This window comes from Delphinapterus leucas, chromosome 7 (assembly GCF_059928025.1).
Source record: "Delphinapterus leucas isolate spDelLeu-1000000601 "Yukka" chromosome 7, BTC_Dleu_Yukka2, whole genome shotgun sequence".
NCBI classification, from domain to species: Eukaryota; Metazoa; Chordata; class Mammalia; order Artiodactyla; family Monodontidae; genus Delphinapterus; species Delphinapterus leucas.
Window position 1 is genome coordinate 105,224,727 of NC_143135.1, and position 23,836 is coordinate 105,248,562.

The 23,836-nt window shown below is 49.6% G+C and overlaps 1 long non-coding RNA gene across 1 annotated transcript in view; it reads left to right on the top strand.

Annotated features, from left to right (window-relative positions):
• The window catches only part of LOC115804205 (uncharacterized), a 165,033-nt gene that overhangs the window by 74,017 nt on the left and 67,180 nt on the right, over positions 1 to 23,836 (top strand). The gene's annotated exons all lie outside the window — the stretch shown is intronic.

Consider the following 23,836-nt stretch of genomic DNA (forward strand, 5'->3'; position numbering starts at 1 on the left):
AGGATTGTTTGCAGAATTCATGATCCTCGATGCTGTTCCCATGGCTTTGAAGGCTTTATTACCAGGCTCTCTGAACCGTGGGCCCAAACTCCAGAGTTCTTCACTCTGACCACCAAAACTTTCTAGTTCAGTCTGGTCTTTCCAGACCACTGCAGGGCTCCAAAGCAATATCTGTTCCCCTTCCCCTCACGGTCCTTAAGTCACCCAAAAAACGGGTTAAGATTTCCGAAGATTTTCATGACAGCAGCCCATGGACGGCAAGTCCTAAGATGCCAGTTACAGCCACAGCCATGGGTCCATGTCCCCGGTCCTGAGGGGACAGCCAAGTTCAAGTCTGACCTTGGCTGAAGTCCTAACAGTCCTTCAGCCCCACCCTAGACATCTTGGGCTTCCTTCCCTCTCTGGGAGGCATCCAAACAGTCCTAGAGGTGAGTGCTTTTCTTTCTCTTTTTCTCTGTTTGCCCACGTGAGTACTGCTCTCTCTGACAAGCGGTAGTGCAGCTTGGGACTCACACCTTCCTGGGAAAGAGGGTGGGAATTGGGGAGGGGGGAACACAGCTCTAGGGGCCGAGCCAGCTTCCTCTGCAGCCCATAGGCCAGCCGGGCCTCTTCTTTCCAGTCTATGAGTGCAGGAAGTGCTCATAGACATTCCATTTCCCCTTTGCTGAGGGTTGGGCCCAGCAGGTGGCATTTGAGTGACACCTGCTGTGGAGACCAGTGTGGCCCGTGGTGGACGGGAGCCACAAACACAACCGCCTTGGGACTGGGAATAGGAGTCCCTGAATCCCGTCTTGGCTTTGTCATTGATGAGCTGTGTGATTTTGGGGCCGAAGTATAATTTAAGGTGGCCTCTGCCTATTGTTTAGAATTTTAATTTTATTTAAAAAACGTTCTTTCTGACTTTTTTAGACATAGGCTTTTAAAAAAATCACAGATCACGCTTGCACATACATAAAAAAGGAAAATATGAGTGAAATAAACAGATTAAAGTGTTCTTAAAATGTCCTCATATTCCTGAATTGCTTTTTGGCTTAGGCATTAAAAACCCCATTTTCCCACACAGTTATCCTGAGTGCGAGGTAAGGATGTGATGGGAACCTTCGCTGATGGTTGTGATCTTGGGTGGCCTTGGCCCGCAGTGGCTTGAAGCAGGATTTCGGTTCCCGGCCAGAGATTGAGGTTGGGCCGCGGCAGTGAGAGTGCTGAATCCTAGCCACTAGACCAGTGACCAGTGACAAGGCCCTGGCCCTTCGGCTTTGCAGAAATGAATTCCCACAAAGATAGAAAGTAGTGAAACAACTAAAGTGTTTATTAGGAGGAAAATAGTACGTGTGGATAGACACACGGGTGGACTCAGAGAGAGTCGCACCCTCGTGGCAGTTTAAATCACTTACATGGGGAATTTCTTCTGTGTTTCCTTTGGCCAGTCCTGCTTTGCCTGGTTCTGAGCCCGGGTTTGGTTTATCTCAGGGTCCTCCCATGTGTATGCCCATCTCTTAGCCAAGATGGAGTCCATCGAAGAGCCTTATGGGTAGGTTGACGTCACTCCCCTTTTGACCTCCAAGGAGCTTTTCTGTGCATGTATAGTCAGTCAGGAAGGTCTCCTTGACTTCGGGAATGAGAAATATGTGGTCTCTGTCTCTTATCTGGGCAGGGCTCAGCCTCTCCTATCTTCATCTTGGAGTATCTGTCCACAGGGGACAAACTCCAGCTGCTCATCCTGGGGTCCATCTGTCTCCTGCCTCAGTTGAAGGTTGATGGTATAGTGACAAGGAAGGCACCCAGGAATGCCCAAATTCGGCCTCACTAATCACACTCCCGGCAAGCCTTCTAAGAGTCCTAAGGCACTGCATACCCAGGGAGCAGTGGTTGAACAGGAATACAAGTGTCACTTGGCTGTCAGTCCTCATAACTCTCATCAAACTAAGAACTCTGATCAAAGGCCCTTAGGGGGCTTCCCTGGTGGCGCAGTGGTTGAGAGTCCGCCTGCCGATGCAGGGGACACGGGTTCGTGCCCCGGTCCGGGAAGATCCCACATGCCGCGGAGCGGCTGGGCCTGTGAGCCACGGCCGCTGAGCCTGAGCGTCCGGAGCCTGTGCTCCGCAACAGGAGAGGCCACAACGGTGAGAGGCCCACGTACTGCAAAAACAAAAACAAAAACAAAAAACAAAACAAAAACAACAACAGAAAAAGGTCCTTAGAGCCCAGGTCATGGGAAGCCTAATGAAGACCTTTGCTTTGGCTTTAAATCCCAGTTTGGGACTAGCCTGGGAAGTGGGGGTTAATGGGGGAGACTGGGGCCATCTCTAAGGTTTAACTGTCCATTTTGCACCAGGAGATTCTTCCTGAAGTCCTTCTGGTTTTCTGGTTTCTTCATCGAAGGGTAGCACAGAGCACCATATATAGCCACGGGCTCTGGGACCAGGTCCACACTCTGGACTGGCATGGGTGCCAGCTGTTGGGCCAGGCGCAAAAGCTTGAATCTCAGTCATGAGGCTGGGTCACACAGCCGGGAGAAGACACCTGAAAGGGAATCAGTGGTTCTGTGGAGCGCCATTGTTTTCTGGAAGAGACAGGCTGTTCAGTGTTAATAGCCACATTCTTCTTGCAGACAAGAGAACCTTTGGTGGGATGATTCACTGCCCCTCCCAACCTCGCCTTCCCTTATCACTTCACAGGAAGCTGCACGGACAGAAGGTATTTAAACCTGTGGGCTTGGACCCGTTTTCTCCTCCCTCCAAGATAACCAGTTCTCTTTCCTTTTCACTATGGGACTAAGCAGGGAAGTGGGAGGAGGTTGGTATTAGTGATGGGAAATGATCCTTTCCTCCATATCAAGAAAAGAATCAAACTTCATATCCCTAAGTGACCTTGAGGAACCTTGGCTGAAGTTTCTTGCTAAATTCCCAGGAAGAGCTGAGAAACTACTTAAGACAAGCATGGGGTGATCCTAGTCGTCTGTGCTTTCCAAGCAAGTAAAGTGGATTGGGACACCCTGTGAAGCCAAAAGTATATGAGTATGGATGTGTTTCAAAGTGGTTACAACCATGGGCTTGGAGCCACAGAGAGCTGGTTTTGACTTCCGGCCTGCTACTTACTCTGTGAGATTGGGCTCTTAGCTCTCTCTAAACCTCAGTTCCCGTCTCTAGAAGTGGATGACAACAATGCCCACCTTATGTGTGCAGTGAAGCCCTTAGCCCAGTGCCCGGCACCCCCTAACAGTCAATAAATGATAGCTGTTATTATTACAGGGCGGGAAGGAGCAGATGACTCAGCACAGAGCTAGCCACTTAGCATAGACATTCCTCTTATAGGCCATTGCCTTCCCTACCACCGCCCCCCGCCCCCCAGCACATTCTACTAATGTCTGTAAAATCTTGACACAGTGCAGTGTCTTGTCTTAATGATGTAATGAAGAAGCCACTGCCGGGGTGTGGTGAGACGTAGTGGATGTGTGAAGATGTGGTCCCAAGTCAGGGGGTGAGGATGAGTTTACGAATCCTTTGGTCACTAGATTATTATGACAGTCCCATCAGCCGGTGAAATGTATCCTTGCCATGGTCCAGTTTTCTTCTATTTTCTGGATAAAGATGTTAAGTCTTTGGTTTTTAAAGCTCCCCAGCACCTTCCCATCTCTATCTGAAAACAATAATTATGGAATGACGTTTCCCGAAATACCATCAGGAACTGAACGCTGATTTCTGTGTAAGAGCCCATCTGTAAAGGGTGATATTCTGGGACTTTATTAAACTCTTGTCATTAGGATGCTAGCATTAAAGTTATGGGTGGCTGCAAGCAGCATTAAGGGTAAGGAAAACAATAAGAAGCTTTTCAGTGCCGAATAGCAGGTCTTTTCTAGGTAAATAGAGTCCGCTCCTAAGGAATAGTTCAACCAGCTAAGAATCTGGAAATCCACGTTGTGGCCGTTCATCACAGTTGAATTCCAACTTATCCCAGAAGTAGTTCAGGCTGAGTGAGAGACTGAGGCACCTTATTTCAAAGTTCTCCCTTCATTGCTCAGCCGAAGAGCCAGACCAAAAGGATTTGAAGATAAGGAAAAGTGAGACTCCAAGAAGGGTTGAACAGTTCTTTATCCGGAAGTCACAGAGTGTTGGCTCTGGGAGGAATCTCAGAGATGGGCTAGTGACCTGATCCAAAGCCTTCATTTTACAGATGTAGGCTCAGGTGTACACGGGTGGAGTGCTTAAGATCACTGGAGACCAGAGTCCAGACTTCCTGGTTGCTGGTCCTGGTTCCTCTTCTTCCAGAAATCATTGTCACCTGTTTGTGGGTTGCCTGCAGGGTACGAGGGTATGGAGGGTCTAAGACACCTCCCTGTACGCCACAGTACCGTGTAGTAAGATAAACAAGGTATGTTCACATGAAGTAGTCATAGTATTTGAGGCTTGTGTGATAGGCACCATCAGTGTGATGGGAGCTGAGGCAGAAGAGGAGAGATTTTTTCATTTCTGATGGTCCAGGGAAGCTTTCAGAGAAGGTGGGATTTCAGGAGGGTCATAAAGAATGTGTGTGATTTGGTTGGGAGGAGAGGAAGGCCGTTCTAAGCAGGACAAAGACATGTTCAGAGGAGCAAAGTTAGGACAGTAAAAGGAATATTTATGAGTCAGAGACAGTTTGGCTGAAGTGATCATTTTCCTGGGATCACAGGTGTTATAATTGGAAGATATGCCAGAGATCCTGAGACCCAATTTCCTCATTTTACTGGTGAGAGTATTAGGTCCAGAAAGTTAAAGTGGCTTGGCCAAGGTTACATGGCTATGAAGAGCAGACGGGGGTTACAACCCTGGCCCATGACTTCTTATCCAGTATGTTTCCCACTACACCCTGCTGACCTAGGGCTGTGATAACAGAGAGACAGAAAGACCACAGAGGACCTCGCAGGAGACACAAGACGTTTGTGAGTTAAGCACTGAAACCTTTGACTGTTTTTGAACTGGGCAGTTAACCCGTGGTCAGAGTGATGAGCTGGGGGTGGCATGCAGGATGGATGGGAGGGATTGAAAGGAGAGGCAGAGAGAGAGTGACCAGTTAAGGACACCCAGACCTAGACCAGCTATGCGATAACACGAACTGAGGTGGTAGCAGGAGAGAAGATGAAGAGGAGAGGATGACTGTGAGAGAGATTAAGCCATTGGCTATGGGAGAGTCAGGGAACAGGAGAGGGTGGAATCAAAGGCCACTCTGCAAGTTCAGGGTTGACCAGTTGTCTGTGGAAGAGACCACCTTACACTTTCCCCTTAGCTCTTCACTCACTTTTTCATTCTTTCTTTCAACCAATCTTTTTGAGCCTGTGGAAGGCATTCCATGTTCACCCCAGCCAGCAACCCACTGAACGTGATGCTTTTGTTGTTTTCTTGGGATCTGCCCCCTTGAACTCTTCTTGGTCAGAGTTTTTGGAGAGAACCGAGGCTCAATCAGGAGAACAGCTTGGTTATTGAAAAGAAAAGAACCTGATTGTCTGGGAGGGTGTTGAAAAGCCAGCAAGATTTCAAACGCGAGGAGGATCAAAATGTCCTGGGGAGCGGGGAGGCGGACCCTGTGCACACAGAAGCTCCTGGTCTTAGGGTGAATAAAAAATGCCAGTGTGATATCAACCAAGGGACTCTTGTGCACTCAGTAGCCGCCTGTAGGCGTGATGAACACACTTGGTCCTGGGGCCAGGCTGGGGTGGCTCTAGGCACGGGCTGCTGCCCACCGCCGGAGAGTGGAAGGGCCTTGTGTCCACCATCAGGATGGGGGCAGGTGCTGAGGGCTCCTTACGTCAGAAGGGGACCCCAAGACCACAGCTTTAGAAGACGGAGAGCTGCTGAAGGCAGAGTCTGTGCTCTCCTCCCCGTTCATTCTCTCTCGGCGATTCGTACCCTACCTGATCTTTGGATGCCTTTGATGACTGTGCTTTGTCTTTCACCCCTTGGCACTTGTGGCTGTTTTTATCCCGAAGGTTTAGTCTTACCAACTGGACTCTTGAACAAATATGGCAAATAGGTCAAAACACATGGACCAACTAACAGATCGGTTGTAGCCGTATTGAGATGCCTTCTCTCCTGCACCTGGGCCAAGTATAATAGTTCTAGGCAGACTTTGAAATGACTTAACTTATTTAACTTATTTTTATTTCTGTCTCCATTAATAATACCAAGTGAAAATAGGGTGGAAGGAGGTCCATAAAATAGGTTGGGGAAACGCAGTCAAAACCTCCAATTCAAATAGCTTCCCATTCACCTTCCAAAATGCATGATAGCTGTGAATGTCCTCTGGTTGCCTCTTGTACCCTCTGAGGTCAGGGTGGCTTGGGTTTACAGAGACGTGCCCTGGAACCCTTGCTCCGCTGCTCTCTAGTGTGTGAATCTGGTAAATTGCACTGAGTATCTCTGGACTTTGGTCTTCCTCTGTAACATTGGTACGACCCCTACTTTGCCTAGTGTTAGCAGGACACTTTAGCAAGCCTCTGGCTAAGAGGAGGTGTGGATTAGGATTAGATCTGGCTGAGACCAGCCCAGAGTTTAGGACCTGGTGTTCAATTCGTACTGGTATCTCAGAGTTATTTCCTGTGTGGGATGCTGGGATTAGAGAAGATGGATCTCAAATGTGATCATCAGGAAAGAGGTACCTGTGATGGGGGCTCCCGTGCCCAAGTTCATCCTGAAGGTCAGCTCCCTAGGTACCATGGACAGATGCCCATTTAGACGTGATTATAGGAAGCCTGAGGGCCGGGCAGTGTGTGGTTAGGGCAGTCGTGTCCCGGCAGGAAAGACTCGGTGACTTGTGCAAGCTGCAAGCTGAGCTGGGAATGCAACCCAGGTGTCCTGACTCCCCACCCCCTTCCCCGCCTAATGATAAGGCCCCTTCCCTCTCCCTGTATCCAGGGTTGGACATGTCGGGAGCTAAGAGAGTGACCTCAGGGCATCCGGTGAGCTCACTCTGCTGCTCTGGTCTGGATGTGGAGAAGTGCTATCAGAGCTCCAAGGGAAGGGCTTTGCACCCTGGGTTTCTCAGAGGCCAGTGGTGGGAACAGATCCTTCCCTGGAGACTAGCAGGAGTTAGTGAACTTTGAGAAGGCTCCAGAGGCCTGGGCAGCAAGGGCCACTGAGGCGTTGAAGGGAAGGGAGAGCATGATTGATGAGGGAAACCTAAATGAGAGAACTTGCTGGCTTGACCTCAACACCAACTGAGGGGCGTGGGAGAACATTCTGCAAATATTTCAGAGGCATCGGTGCCAGAGAACTCAGTGGCTGAACCTGGATGCAAGGGAAGGGAGGGAGCGTAGGGCTAAGTCTGTCAAGGAAATCTTTCCCAGAGCCGTCAGGAGGCAGGCTTCCTCCTCAGGGACCCCGTCTGTGTGGGCATCTCCCCATGGCACAGGGTTTAAGGGCTTGCATGTTCCAGGATACAAACCACAGGGGCCAGAGAAATAGGCCCAGATCACTTTTCCTGTAGAGAAACTGGGCAGAAAGCATAAAGCAAGACAGGAGGTGGGGCTTCCCTGATGGTGCAGTGATTAAGAATCCGCCTGCCAATGCAGGGGACACAGGTTCGAGCCCTGGCCTGAGAAGATCCCCCCATGCCGCGGAGCAAATAAGCCCGTGCGCCACAACTACTGAGCCCACGTGCCACAACTACTGAAAGCCTGCGCTCCTAGAGCCCGTGCTCCACAACAAGAAAAGCCACCGCAGTGAGAAGCCCACACACCGCAATGAAGAGTAGCCCCTGCTCGCCACAACTAGAGAAAGCCCGTGTGCAGCAACGAAGACCCAAAGCAGCCATTAAAAAAAAAAAAAAAAAGACGGGAAGTGAGAACAAGGTGGATGGCAGAGCCTTGTCTTTCTCTCTCTGTCCTCTTCTAATCGGTTTTCTGGGGATCCATGTTATCTGTGTCAGTCATGGCCTCTTCCCCCTTCCCCTGGGCCCCTCCCTGTACCATCTTCCTAGCCTAAGCCTCCCCAGCCTTCACAGGCAAGTTCAATCTCCACCTTCTTCAGGAAGCCCATCCCAACCTCAAATACTGTCATTATGCACCCTCCACCCTTGAAGAGCCACAATACTAAAGGTTCTGAGATGTCCTATGGTAAAGAAATATTTTGGAATTTGTTTATCCTAGTAATTCTTCAATCTGTTTGATCACAAAATTCTATTTTAGGCAACTATGTTATATGCTGGCTTAGAGGCTTCCTCCTGGTGAGGAAGCATGTACATATGACTGGCTCCCTCAGTCACATCCTAAGAGCTTCAGTGGCAAAGACCACACGTGCTGCTTCCTTTGCAACTCGCATAGCACATATATCAGATCCTAGTGCCCACAACATTTGGGCTTAATTAAAAAGAAAGAGGAGCATCAGAGACCAAATGACACAACTGGGGGAAATTTGCAATATACGTAGAAAGGAATGATATCTTGAACAGAGAGAAATTTTTGACAGTAAGAAAAGCAGCGAATGCTGCAATAGAAATGGGAAAGAAATTATGAACATTCAAATCACAGAAGAAGAAATATACAAAACTTATATACATTCAGATAAGTATTTAACCTCACTGTAATAAAAAATATGAAATAAAAAAATGCAGTGCCATCTTATCAATTCAGCTGGCAAAAAGGAGTTGGGTAGTGAGGATATAGGGAAATAAGCGCTCTTTTACACTACTGGCTTTTAAAAAAAACCAGTAACTTTTTTTTTTTCAAGGATATGCTAAAAAATAGTAATTTTCCCCTCAAAAACCATTTGTCAAAACTGTGTTATTTCTGGCTGTGTAATATTCCATAATATGGAGTGTAAACATTCATTTAGCTGCCGCTTTGACTGGGCATTTAGGTTATTGCCAAGGTTTGTCTGATCTTAGATTATTTCCTTAGCATCAGATTTTAATAATGTGCTAGTTATATACTGCTATGTACCAACTCACCCCCAAACTAACAAAATATTAAATCATTCAAAACAACAATTATAATTAAATCTGGTTTCTGTGGGTTAAGAGTTTGAACAGGGTATAGTGGGGCAGCTTGTCTCTGTTCCATGATTTCTGGAACCTCATCTGGAAGCCTGGAGGCCTGGGTCTGGAATCACTCCCATGTCCGGCATTGATGCTTCAGTGGGGCTGTCAGCTGGGCCCCCTCCATGTAGCTTCCTCACAACATGGCGGTTGGGATCCAAGGGCAGATAAGAAGGGTATGGTATTAGTTTCCCCTTGCTGCTGTAACGAGTTACCACAGACTTAGTGGCTCAAACCAACACAAATTTATTCTCCTACTGTTCTGGCAGTCAGAAGTCTGGAATGACTCTTACCTGTCTGAGGTCAAGGTGTTGACAGGGAGGTGCTTCTTTTGGAGGCTCCAGGAGAGAATTCATTTCCTGGTCTTTTCCGGCATCTCAAGCTGCGTTTCTTGCATTCTCTGGCTTGCGGCCCCTTCCTTCACCTTCAGAGCCGGCCGCAGAGCACTTTGCTTCAGTGTCACGTTGCCTTCTTCATCTTGGTCAAACCTCCCTCTGCCTCCCTCATGTAAGGACAGTAGTGACTGCATTCAGGGCCCACCCAGGTAATCCAGGGAAACCTCTCATCTGGAGATCTTTGACTTAATCACATCCACGACATCTCGTTTGCCTTATAAGGTAGAATTCACAGAATGGTGGTTGCCAGAGGCTGGGGTGGCGGGGAAACAGGCAGAGGTTGGTCAAAGGGTACAAACTTCCAGTTACGAGATGAATAAGTGCTGGGGATCTAATGTACAGCATGGTGACTATAGCTACGAATACTGTGCTGGACACTTGAGATTTTCTAAGAGAATAAACCTTAAGTATTCTCACTAACAAAGAACAAAGGGTGATTATTGAGGTGATGGATATGTTAATGGATCTGATTTTGCTGATCATTGCACAATGAATGTGTATATCAACTCATCACATTGTACAAATATATTACAATTTTATTTGTCAGTTCTGCCTCAAAAAAGCTGAGCAAAAAGGTAGCACTCACAGGTTCGATGGCCTAGGGTCTGCACAACTCTGGGCGCATTTTCAGCCTGCTGCAGTGACCGAGGGTTTTCTTTCTCTTTTAGCTGGGTTTACGGGAAGCCGTACAGTGGCATGGTGGGAGCTGCGGGTAGAGCTGGGGCACTGGGGCAGCTGTGGTGGGCGGCGTGGAATCTGGGTTACTTGTACACGCAGCTTACTCATGCCCTCTGGGCCTGCTCAAGCTCAGTCCCTGAAATGCCCTTTCTGATTTAGGGGCATTGTCACTGGGAGCATCAGTGTTGTGACTTGGTAGATCTGACGGAGCACAGCTTATAATGGGCAGCGCTGAGTGTGTGGTCACTTGGTGTCCTGTGGTCAAGCATCCTGTCTCTCCCAGGGCCCAGTCATATGCTAATGACTGTGCTTGAATGATTTATAAATCCCTGCTGGAGACAGCGTAGACTTAACTTCAGAATCCCGAAGGACTGCGTGGTGATTTTCCCACCAAGCTCACTGTAATATCTATTAGGCTGCATCTTTTCCCAACGCTGCCACTAGCAACACCACAAGGTCTGCCAGATCAAATGGCCCAAGTGTCAAGGCTATTAGCACCATGGCCTGGACCTGCTGCAGAGAACTTTCCTGCTCTGGACCCCCCTCCAGGCTGGCAGCCTCCCATGTCATCCAGTATAAGGAGAAGGACAACATTTCTAGGTGTGGAATGTGTTGTGTTAAGAACCCAAGGAAGGGACTTCCCTGGTGGCGCAGTGGTTAAGAATCCGCCTGCCCATGCAGGGGACACGGGTTTGAGCCCTGGTCCAGGAAGATCCCACATGCTGCAGAGCAGCTAAGCCCATGCGCCACTACTACTGAGCCTGCGCTCTAGAGCCCGTGAGCCACAACTACTGAGCCCCTGTGCCACAACTACTGAAGCCCATGCGCCTAGAGCCCGTGCTCTGCAACAAGAGAAGCCACCACAATGAGAAGCCCACGCACCTCAACGAAGAGTAGCCCCCGCTCGCTGCAACTAGAGAAAGCCCATGTGCAGCGACGAAGATCCAACACACACAAAATAATAAATAAATAAATAAATAAATAAAATCTTAAAAAAAAAAAAAACCCCAAGGAAACCTACCAGGTACCAAGCATCCTTCTCTGTGGTGGGGATGCAAGATGCAGCAATGCATCTTTCACTGTGGAAGGATATCCTGGATGCTTCTTACTCTTGTACCCTAAACACTTAATTGAAGTGACTGATCCGTGGATCCTCGTAGGTTTTATAAACCACCCCTGGAGTGCATGTGTCTTCCCCATGCCTGTTGCCTTGTCTTCCCAGCAAGCATGAGGTTGCTGATGTAATGGGTCAGTGTGATACCCTGTGGGCTGTCTAGGCAGTCAAATCTCTTTGGATGATATTGTGACAGAGGGCGGGTGAGTTCACACAGCCCTGTAGAGAATCTGTAAAGGAATATTGTTTTCTGCCGCACACAAGTGCAAACTGTTTCTGATTCTCTTTTTTATTATTTATTTATTTATAAATTTATTTATTTATTTATTTATCTATTTTTTGGCTGTATTGGGTCTTTGTTGCTGCACGCGGGTTTTCTCTAGTTGCGGCAAGTGGGGGCTACTCTTCATTGTGGTGCGCGGGCTTCTCATTGTGGTGACTTCTTGTTGCAGAGCATGGGCTCTAGGTGCATGGGCTTCAGTAGTTGTGGCACACGGGCTCAGCAGTTGTGGCTCGCGGGCTCTAGAGTGTAGGCTTCAGTAGCTGTGGCACATGGGCTTAGTTGTTCCGCGGCATGTGGGATCTTCCCAGACCAGGGCTCAAACCCATGTCCCCTGCATTGGCAGGTGGATTCTTAACCACTGCACCACCAGGGAAGTCCCTGATTCTCCTTTTTAAATTGGAGTGGAAAAGAATGCATTTGCAAAAGCAGTAGTCACATACCCTGAGGTCTTGTTAATCTGCTCCAGCAACAACGTCACTTTGGACACAGCAGCTGCAATGGCAGTTCCTACACATTTAGGCCCGTGGTGGTTTATAGACACTCTCCGTAGACTAATGAATTAAATGAAATATTATAAGGATCAAAGACCCAGCATCTTGTAGGTCATTAATGCTGACACTCATCCTGCTGTCCCCCCAGGGACGTGATACTTTGGCTGCGATTCAGAGGTTCCCAGTGAGCTTTTCCAACTCTGATAGCTCCTATCCCGTGAGCCAGGGATCGAGTGTGAGGGTTTCTCCATCGGACAAGTATCCCAGCTCCAGCGATATCCCTGGGGACTGTGTGTAGCAAGTCTGTGGACACAGGGCCTCTGTGAGCTGTACTTCAGCCAGGCCTGCATTTGTAACCTGGCTCCAGAGGCCTCATTCCAGCAGGGGAGCCATTATGATGCTTTGGGTCTGTGGCTATTGATGTCAGCTAGGGCCCTCTGTTCACCAGTCCTGGAGAATTCTGGTTCTTTCCTTTCCCTTATATACGATCACCTGAGCAAATGGCAGTAAGACCCTTTGGGGAACCACAGGGTATGTATTTGCCATGGAGTTGCAGGGTCCTTCCTCTTGGGAATCTAGTCATCTCTCCGGTCAGTGGTTCCAGGCACCTGTGGAGCAAGTGATCCTGCAAAGGATTGTGTTTCTTATTTGAGGTGACCGTCTGCCTTCAACCTCTTGCTCCTCCAGTGGTGACTTTTTGGGATTATAGATATTCAGCAGCACCCTTGTTGCCTCTATTTCTTGGGGAGCTTTGTCCTTCCTGTGGATATTAAGAAGTCCAGCTTTGTGACTGCCTTTCCCAACATCAAATTTAACTGGAAATCCTATATTTGCTAAATCCAGCAATCCCGGCCCCTCTAATCTTCTCAGTGATCAGTGGCCTGGGGAAGAATGGTCTTTGGGTTCTATAGGAACGGACATAATACCTTAGCAGGGCTTCTGCCTCATAGTCTGTATTGTCTACCCCAGCACGCCCACTCCCCCAGCCTCTTCTTGCCTTTCTGTTGTGTCTGCCAGAGCAGCTGGAGCATTTCCGTTTGCTGAGTGGCCATTGCTTTTCCCTGGTCTTAGGAGCCATCCCAGCAGCTGTTTGCCCCATTCCCTGTGGTCCTTTCTGGGGTGTAAAATCCATTAATCAGAGAGAGTGCCCCGAAGTCAGTTAGTGTTTGCTTACCTGGTCTTACATCCTGGCCACTTTGTTTATGTTTTGGTCTGTCCCAATGTACTGATATGAACATACCAATAATCCAATATTCTTCCTTTTTTCCTAAAAAAAATTGGGGTATAGTTGATTTACAATATTATATGGTATTAGTGTCAGGTGCACAACATAGAGATTAAAATTTTTGTAGCTACGTCCTGGCTGCTTTGATGTAGTGCCTTCAAGCTCAAGCCCAGGAGTGATCCCATGGGGCCAGCTGCACAGGCAGGCTGATTCTTCCAGTTCCTCCAGTGGATAGTTTCTTTCCTTCCCTCTTGGACACAGCATATGTAACATGTCTGTTAGAGTCACAGAGCTGAACTTCACTCTAGTTATTGTCCCAGCACCCAGTAGAGAGGATGGGGTCAGCTTCTAAAGGGGCACCTATCGCCTCGTTGTGGGGAGGAGGGCCCTGGAGCACCGTCCATCACTGAAGTGCTAGCTGTCTGTAGGGAAGGCTGGGCCATCACTGCAAGGCCTGAGGCTCTGGAAGGACAGGAAGTCCGCAGGGTCAACATCGTCCATCAGGACATCCCCGTTTTTGCAGGGTCCCACGTTTTGCCCACCAGGGATCTCCCTTTTGCAGAAGAGACCCACTGGCTGAGTATTGAAATGCTTCTGGAGCTCCGTGTTTCTGGAGCTCTGTAACTCTAACAGACACTGAGCCTGTCACTTAGCTGTGTCTGTTTGTCCACTGTAGGGGACAAGGTCCTCACTGGGGGCTCCCTCGATGGCCCCCTAGCTCACACACATAGCCATTAAATGGTAGTGGCCCTGGTGTCCATCCCTTTGCAGGGCAACATTGTAACGTAGCAGTAATTAGCCAACTCTGCTGTCTTTGTAGGCATTATCCCGTCCATATTTTTAAAATGCCACAGCATTCCTCTCTACTGGGACGTTCCCTAGGGCACCACTGGTGAGATCTTTAGCGACTTGAGCCATCACCTTGTGCTAGACACCATCTGTGCCTCATCTACCAAAAAGGATGGCGGTGGTGGGATCCAGTACCCAATCCCTATCTTTTTCTTCTTGGACCACTCCTGGGGCTACTTGTGCGAGCAGTGTCTTCAGAGAAGCAGATGTCAGTAAGGATGAGAAAAAATGGGGAGGGGGCTGGGGGAGCAGTCAGCCTGTAGTATCGGTCTGTCCCTGGGTGAAGGTGGAGGAAAGAGGGGAAGGTTGGTGGAAGCACCTCAGTCTGCGGTAAAATTCTAAGAGAGACACCAGGGGAGTGTTCAAGCCAAGGTGGCTTGTCAGAGGTGCCCCGTGTCTTCTAGTTGCTGGCCTGCTGAGAATCCCTGCCGTTTGCTGGGAACAGCCAATGGGACATGTAGCCTCAGTGTGACAGTAGGGGTAGAGTTCAGAGGCTGGTAGCTGGTGCTGTCAGCCAGTTAGTCTCCTACCACTGGGGACATGAGGGGGGCATTTCCATGGTTCCCACAGGGACCGTGTCCTATGATCTCTAGACTCCAGGTCAGAGGCTGAATTGGCACCGCCTTCATTATTGTAGGGGTTCTAGCAGAGGCTGTTACACCCCTGCCCCGGTCTTCATCCTGAGCTCCCCAGGCTGTATTGGCTGCTTCGTGTATTTGGTCTGTGCTGTGATTTAATCTGTTATAGGCTGTATTTTAATTTGAGAAATTTTACTGGGTAGAGAGACTGGAGATAAGTTGTTTTATTTATATTCTTTCTAAAATCTGAGTGCAAATTGATCAGTTATTTCAAAGTTGTTCTCTTTTTATAATATCATGTAGCGCTAAAGAAGTCAACGCGTGTTTTCAACATGCTGCCGAAGTTCACACGTTCATTATATATATTTTCAATCTCCAAGTTACTGCTGGATGTAATTTTACCAAATATTTCACCGCCGTACAACACAAGTTGCCATTTTCTTAGCCTCCACCTGCTGTCCAGTTTCAAAGCCCAATGCCATATATTTTAGCTTTTTGTCGTAGCACAATCCCGTTTCTATGCCAGTAAATGTCAATTTCTATGTCATTAAATTGTTGTTTCAGTAATAGTCCATAACAAACAATCAACAACATCGTATACAACAATGAGGCTTGATTGAGCTTGTGCCTCTCTGAGTTAGCAGACACAGGCTGGACCCTGTTGGAGCAGCTCTACTCCATGGGTCTCTCATCCTTGTGGGACCAGCAGGCCAGCTTGGAAGTTTCTTTCCAAGATGATGGCAGAAGCACAGGAGAACAAGTTCAGTTGTATAAGTGCTTCTTTCGTCCTTGGTTACTTTGCACTTGCAAACCTCCCATTGGTCAAAAGCCCAGGGCCAAGGATGCATCCTTTGCTCCTGGAGATGAAGAGAGGAGAGAATGTTTCTGAACAATGATCTCTTTGACCACAGGTATTTACTCTGTCTTTGTTGCAAACCATGTTTCCATTTTATTGTTTGGAGGTCAATTTTGCTTTCAAAGATCTTTGGAGTCAAAGAAATTAAAGTTTTCCTGGAACCAGAAGGCTAATTTTTGTAAACACTTGTGGGGCTACTTTCAAGTCTCTATGAATAGTCTAAGATTGAAGATAAAGAGGTGGTCTGAGAAGAATGGGTTCCTTGTTGGAATTCCACCCATGTTCCGTTTGTATCTTAGGACTCCAGGGGAAGCCCTCAAAAACTCTAGAACTCTCCCTAGCCACTGACCCCAGGAACAGATAGACAAGAGCTTTTCTTCTGGTACATGATGACTTTCCTTTTTTTTATTTTTTCCAGTTATCACTTATTGACCAGTGACTGTGTCAAGTGCTGTGTTAAATGCTTCAAATGTGGCATCTCACAGGATCATCATAGTGCTATGAGGCTGGCATTCTTATTACCCTTATTATAATCTCTTCCAGATGTGTAAGTGATATGCTTTAAATCTCACAGCAAAGTAAAAGGGATTTGAACTTGAAAGTTTCTGCTCAGACTCCAGAGTCAGTGCTTCTAACCTTTTCAATCAACACTAACCTTTTTATTTGAATCCTGCTCCTGTCTCCTCTTCCATCAAAACAGAGACATCTCAGGGCTTCCCTGGTGGCGCAGTGGTTGAGAGTCCGCCTGCCGATGCAGGGGACACGGGTTCGTGCCCCGGTCCGGGAGGATCCCACATGCCGCGGAGCGGCTGGGCCCGTGAGCCATGGCCGCTGAGCCTGCGCATCCGGAGCCTGTGCTCCGCAACGGGAGAGGCCACAACAGTGAGAGGCCCGTGTACCGCAAAAAATACCAAAAAACAAAAAACAGAGACATCTCTACTGCCCGAGAGGCTCTTAAGATCCCAGTGAAACCAACAGAAACTGCTGACTCAGAAGGCTTTAACTATAGACCCTGTCAGAGGTGCACACGGTGTTGGGAGGTGACTTTAACTATAGACCCTGTCAGAGGTGCACACGGTGTTGGGAGGTGACTTTAACTATAGACCCTGTCAGAGGTGCACACGGTGTTGGGAGGTGACTTTAACTATAGACCCTGTCAGAGGTGCACACGGCGTTGGGAGGTGACTTTAACTATAGACCCTGTCAGAGGTGCACAGGGTGTTGGGAGGTGACTTTAACTATAGACCCTGTCAGAGGTGCACACGGTGTTGGGAGGTGACTTTAACTATAGACCCTGTCAGAGGTGCACACGGCGTTGGGAGGTGAGCCTCGTGTTGAGCGTCGCCATGAGAAAGTACAGCTGCTGAAGGCTGGTTGCCGAGTACCACTCTGTGCCCCGGTCTGTGTTGATGAAGCAGCAGTGGCTGTGCAGAGGAAGTCAGCCCCTCCCTGCCACATGCTCCTTTTCCTCTCTTCCTAACAGTAAATGCTGCTTCAGGAGGCTCTGCATTGTAGGGCGGGGGCAGGGGGTCAAGGGAGGAGGGGTGGTGAAGGATTTACTGTCCAGTGAACAAAAGGCCAAGGGACTCCCTCTTGGAAGTTTCCTTTGGGGTCTCGGGCCATCGATACAGAGCAGCTCAAGCAGAAACCCGACGACCACCCTGTCCTGGCAGTTTGCTCTAAGCTGTCTTCCTCTTTCCTCCGTAATCCCTGCCCCACTCGGCTGCGCACTGCCCAGCTCCGCATCTCTGGCCGGCCTTTGTCTCGGGAGTAAACTTTCTAGCTCCATCTCTGAGAGAGTTGTCTTCATTTCAGGGTTAGAAGCTCCTCACTTTCAAATCACACAGTGAGTTTCTCAAGAAGAATGAGATAATGGACCTGAAAGTGCTGTAACAGGAAAAAGGAGAAGGATGAAGAAGAAACCAAAGCGTCGCCCCCCTCAAGCCCCATGTCCAGTGTGCATTTAATAGAAAGAGAGCTGGATTGGCCAGAAAAAGTACAGGTGTTTGGGGGGAAGGGGGCAGGGAGGGAAATTTCTAGCTTAGAAGTGGCCCTTCTTGTAGGGACAGATTAACTGGGGACCATGGGGTCCGAGCTTAAAATCCCTGAGAGTTGACAGCAGTTTATGATAGCAAGCCCAGGGCCTCACAGCGTCCCGATATGGAAACTCAGGTACAGAAACATCTCAAAGATTTAGAAGTCTACCTAGATCAACCCTCTCCTGCTCCCCACGTCTCTCTCCAGCTCATGCTTGGTTCTCTTTGACAGCTCAGCTTGTCTTCTGCCCTCTGGTTGGAAACACCCAATCATGCTAAACTCGCTCTGTTCTGAGACAGAGCTTTCTCTCCTTGCGAAGGTGTGTTTTCTCTCTTTGGGCAGGTCTGTTTTCTCTCCCTGGGCAGGCGATGGTGTTTTACCATCACCACCCTTCCTGATTCACTATGCTCTGGAAATGGAGTTAAAGCATTGTGAGCAGGGTTTGGAGGTAAAGGATGTGTTGAGGGTCTGGGAAATAAGGAAGAGAGCATTTACAGCATTTCCCTGTGTGGAGAGAGTAAGAGGCAGACGAGGCTGGAGAGGCACTGGGAGGAGGTGCTCACAGGCGGCAGTCAGCTGGATGTGCTCTGAGTCCCGGACTGATGCACGAGACCCAGGCATCCCAACCGCCCTCTTAGTAAATGGCAACCCCCCAGCAAGAGGCTGAATTTCCCCACATGAGGGTTTACAAGGTCTTGCTTTGGCTCTGGAACACAGTTATTCCCAAAGCTCAGAAAGTCAGAAAATGATGGAGTAACTGGGAGACAAAGAGTGGGGCAGTGGGAGAAAGAGAAAGAGAAAGAGGGGAAGGGAGAAATCCACAAAGACAGGAAGTGACACTGAGACACGGAGCATAACAAAGGGAGGGGCAGTGAGTGTGGACAGACAGGAAGAAAAGCGTGAAGAGTTAGAGGGTAGGGGACAGAGGAAGAGAAACAGAGTGACTGCAAGGCTGCCCAGGGCAGCAGCATCTGTGACGCACCCTCGTGGCTTCTTCTGGTCGACCTGACTCCTCCAGGACCAGATCTCCAGGCTGGGGAGCTCAGCGGGCAGGGCAGAGGGAGGCGGGGGCTGTGTTTGGAGGGCTGTGGACGCTTCTGATCTGTCTGACGTGGTCCCTGAGCACCCCAGGAAAATGGGCGCTGGCTGGGGAAGGGGGATCTGGGCAGAACTGCTGAGCACTGTCACCACCTGGCCTCCTGCTGCTGTCAGAGAGGCTGATGGGAGTAAAAGGTGGGCCCTCGCCCCCCCAGCTGGAGCCCCTCAGCGGCCATCCAGACAGCCCTGAAGCCAGGCAGCGGGTGGTCCCACCAGGGACCTGGGAGGGGAGGGGAGGGGCACAGGTGCACACGTGCAGGTGGCTCCAGCGCTTGCCACATCTGGATCCACTTATGAGATGAGGGGAGAGACATTCCAGGCTCGCCACCCCCATTCTTAGGGATTGGGAAAATAGACTGGGGCGGGCTAGGGGTTACAGACCAGGGTGGCTGGGAATTGGGCCTGGTGTGGGCTGTGTTTTCATTTTTATCAGTGAAACGTGTTTGCAAAAAAACTTTTCTAAACTCTGAAGAGCTATTTGTTATTACCCCGTCCTCACCGCAAGCCCTGGGGAACGTGGTCCCCACTTTAAAGAAGAGGAGACAAGGGCAGGGGTGGGTCACAGGGTCATGCAGGAAGACTCCACATCCAGGGCTCTGTCCATCTGGGTGTATTAGCAGTGGCTCTCCTGAAGGCCTGAGGTGGTGTTAGTTCTGGACTTTGCTAGCTGGGGGACTGGGCAGGACGTGGCTTTCACTCTCCTTAGGTGCACAACCTAAAAGTTGAGAGTTATGTTTCGTTCAGCGGACAGTCCGAGGACCTCAAGCCCGAGAGGCAGCATCTCAGACAATGCTGAGATACTGTTTCGAAGAGGCGAGGGGGTGTCAGGATGTATATTAGGAGTTTTTGCAACAAAAGACCAGGTAGTGGGAACATCAAACGATTACTGTTAATCAAAGAAAACCAGACATCTCAAGTTAATGAAATTCGCACTTTTCTATGTATGGGACGATGCAAAGTCTGGGCTCACTGGCATCATTCCTTTGATGTGCACCTCGGCTGTCTGGGGCCAGTATCCTGCGTTTTCACATCCTGAGTCACTTCAGGTGCACTGTCGTCAGGGGTGGCTGCAGCAGTTGACTGCTAGATGGTGGGCATCCTGTCCCATACTGAGTTTCCTCAGGGCTCACCTGGGGAGGCTGTAATGTGATGGCTTGACGGCTGCAACATCCTTTGTTTACTGATATGGCAGCAGTATTTTAGTTCACAGAGGTCTGCCTGCATTACCTGTGGAGCTGCATGGAGTAAAGGGAAAAAAACATTCACTCTCTTTGTTTCCCACCCCCAGGGTAAAGCCACCAGCTGCTAAGCATACGTCTAGCATGAGACTCTTGCCAGGGCTCACATACCTAGGAAGGTACACTCTGGACCCAGTAAAAAATCAGAGATGGTCTGACTCTCACAAGAAACCCCGGGCTAGGGGAGAAACAACTGGATACCTATAGCACGTTGCAGGGTGCAGTGGAGGGAACCTTGACGTCTTCCAGTAATCCCAGACCCTCCCCTGCCCAACACGGCCAGCCTCAGTCAGAGCCCAAGGAACTTGGGTTGGTAGGATCCAAATTTAACCCTGCAAGTTTTTATTTTGTGCAAGCGTGTAAAGTTTGCTGCAGGAGGTTGAAACTGAGCAAACTAGTTCTGTTTCACAGTCGAGTCGATGGGCCAAGACCAGCACTCGTGGACCCGCAGTAACAGGAGCGCACGTGCACAGAGAGGAAGGAGCAGACACGGTGCTGTGTGAGATCAGAGGAGGGAGGCGGTCCCTCTGGAGAGTGAGAAATCAGGGAAAGCTTCTCGGGAGAGGTGGCAAGCAGGGTGCCTTTTCAGATCTACATGGAGCTTCACAGTTTGTAAGACTTTTGCATGCATTACTCTGATATACAATGTTACGGTAACAAATGTTGGTGAAGTGGAGAAACAAGCAATAGCCCGCTGCTGAGAGCATAAATGGAGCATAAATGCGTGTAATGCACTGGGAAGCAACCCGACACCGTCAGATTTCAAAATTCTAGGAATTTATGCTGCAGACACACTGACACATATGGGCGGATGGGCGTGAACAAGAGACCCACTCTCACAATGTTCCTAGTAGTCAGAGACTGAAAACAACGCAAGTGTTCATCCCTAGAGATCAGATTGTGAATTACAGGACATCCGAGTCATGGAACCCCGTGCCACCATCAAAAAGAATAAGGTAGCTCCGTATGTGTTGTCATGAAAACAATCTCTAAAATGTAATTTTAAGTAAGACATAAAGCAAGGCAAAGAGTGGAATGTACAATATATTCTCATTTGTGTAACAATTGGGCACGTGTTTATGGAGGAACAGGAAATTTCCAGAAGGACACACAAAAAAACTGTTAACAGTGGTTATTTCTGGGGAAGTAGGGTGAGGGTCTGGAGTGGGAGATGAACTGTGAAAACATTTTCAGTGATTGTGAAATGGATCGTATAGTTCGAAGGGTACACTGAACGTATGTGCTATCTGAAAAGTCATTACAAAACAGAGCAGACTGAACGCATTTTGTGTAATAAATTCTTGTACTCAGAATTTAATAGCATTTGCATATAGTAATATGTCACTTTTCCTGTTTAAAACAACCTCTGTGAGGCAGACAGAAGTATCTTTTCCCATCCCAGCTTCTCAGGACTGGCAGGGGCTGGGTGCTTGGCGGGAAGGCCTGGCAGTCTGCGGGGGCGGCCAGGAGAGAGGCAATGCTGATGGCGGGGTGGAGGCTGGAGGAGGTGGGGCAGGAGCCCCGAGCCAGGTGCTGAGCTGGGGTTGCCAGGCCAGGTGTGGAGTTTGCTAGCTTCCGAGGACTGATCCAGGGTTTTGGGGAGTGACACCATGCAAGACTTACAAGGAGGAACTAAAATCAAGTTGACATGTACACGCTGCTGTATATGAAATAGGTAATCAACAAGGACCTACTGCGGAGCACAGGGACCCTACTCAGTACTCTGTACTGACCTATATGGGAAGAGAACTTGAAAAAGAATAGATACATGTATGTGTACCAACTGCATCACTTTGCTGTACACCTGAAACTAACACAACATTGTTCATCAACTCTACTCCAATATAAAATAAAAATTAAAAAAAAAATCAGACGCTCCGACGGTCAGCAGGTCCATCGGCCAACCAGAGTAGCCCAGTTGAGGTCGGGGGGAGGGGCTGGTTTTCCCGGCTGGACTCCAAGAGCAGCGAGGGCGGCACCTGCTGACCCTGCGCGGGGGCGTCCTGTCCCCATTTTACAGCCGAGGAGACTGAGTCCCACGGAGAGCAGGTACCTTGCTCGGGGCCACACGGCTGGTACTTGGCAGGGTGCGGGATCGGACTCCACGTTGCCTGGTTACGAAACCCGTGCAGCCCTTCCTGCGTCCCGTTTTACTGTCCCTTTGACGCCCACTAGTGGTCTGGTGGACTTGCCTGCCTCTCGCTCTGGGAGCTGGTGACGCTGGCCCCGCCTCCGAGACGGGTGTGGAGGGAGGGGAGGCCAAGGTGGATACACGTGACTCTGGAGGCCCCTAGCCTTCTGGTCCCTTCACCTGGCCTCTGTCAGTCATGGGGCCTCCCCGTGCGTGAGGAAGCTGCAGGGCAGGGGGGCAGCGTCTGAGAGTGAGTGGAAGCCTCCCCGAGCGCGGCCTGTGGGGCGTGTGGGCTTGGGAGTCAGAGCCCTGGGCCTCCCTTGGCTACTCTCTAACCTCGTGGGCCTCAGAGTGGCGTTGCGCGTGCCCCAGCTTTGCTGGGTGTCTGCACGCGGCTTCTGAGGAACGGGAGGCGCTGATGGCGGCGCTCCCCTCCTGCCTCCATGGATCACACCAGTTTTATTTTTCAGTCTAGCACGTCCTACTGATGAGCGCCATTTCCTGATGTCTGACACAGGCTCCAGAGCAAGATTTGGCTAGAATGCTAAAAAAAAAAGAAAGGAGGAAAGAAAGAAAAAGAGGAAGGGAGAAAGAAGGAAAGAGGGAGAGAGAGAGAGAGAAAGAAAGAAAAAGAAAGAGAAAAGAAAGAAAAAGAGAAAAGGAAGGACGGACGGAAAGAAAGAAGGAAAAAAAGAGAAACAGTAGATGCTGCAGGGTGGCCTGGGTTCTGGACCATGACCCCTGGATTTGTACAAAGACACGAGGGATGCCAGCCGTCCTCCCGAGTCTGCAGAACTGGTGAGAAGCGTGGCCATCTTCACAGTCTCGATTCGGCTGTGTGCTGGCCGGGATGGCGGTCAGGTTTGGTCACAGGGCCTTATTTGTTTTGGTGGAGCCACAGGCTGTGATAGAGGCCTGCAGGGCCGCCTTCCTTCTCTGAGGGTTTGGTGGGAAGCACCAATGTAATAATCCCGATTTATATCTCTAGCCAACCCCCAAGCACAGCTCCAGTCCCTGACAGAAGTAATTCTCCCTTGAACAGAAACGGGTGGGAAAAGTGCCAGTTTGCGCCTGTGCTGTACATTCTTCTCCTTGACAGGACGGGGCTCCAGGAATATTTCACCTTCATAATGTTGGCCACAGTCGGGGGTTTGCGAAGCTGTCTAAATCCAGTTTATCAGCAGGAATAAATGCCCTCAGACTTAAAAAGTGGGAAGCTGAACTTGGCTCCGTTGGGCTGATGATTTATGGAGAAGCGGAGAGCTGGGAGTGGAGGAGGTGATGGGGGGCTGGGGGAGACAAGGTCCGTGGGGCTCCACTCACAGCCTATAGAAGCAGCGGCGTGTCCTGTAACGAGAGATTGGGTTCCAAGATATATTTCCTCCCGTGAAGGATACGGTGTCTGGCACCCGTCACGTGGTAGGGACAGAGGAACTCCGTAGGGACGCAGCTGCCTTTGGGGTGCTTGGGAGGTGTGGGATGAGCCCGAATTGGGCCCAGGGCTGGGTCTGCGAGAGCTGTGGCCTTGAGGTTGTGCGTTCTGTCCCTGTGGGACCCGCTGCACCTGGGTTTCCTTGTCCTCCTCCTCCTGCAGCTCCTGAAACTCCATTCTCTCCATAAATCATCTCAGACTGATGTCCCCATGGAGTGTCCTGTCCCTCCACAAGGACCACTCCAGGACTTCATGTGGCCCAGTCAGATCAGTGGTTTTCCTCCTTGTACATTTTGCCATGTGTTCTGTCTCTGTGACATCTGTGAGGTGACCCCCAACTTTGTGCAGGTAGAATCTCAAAGAATAAGCAGTGTGCTTGACACTATGGGATCTGGGGTCAGGCTACCTGGGCTGGCATCTCAGCT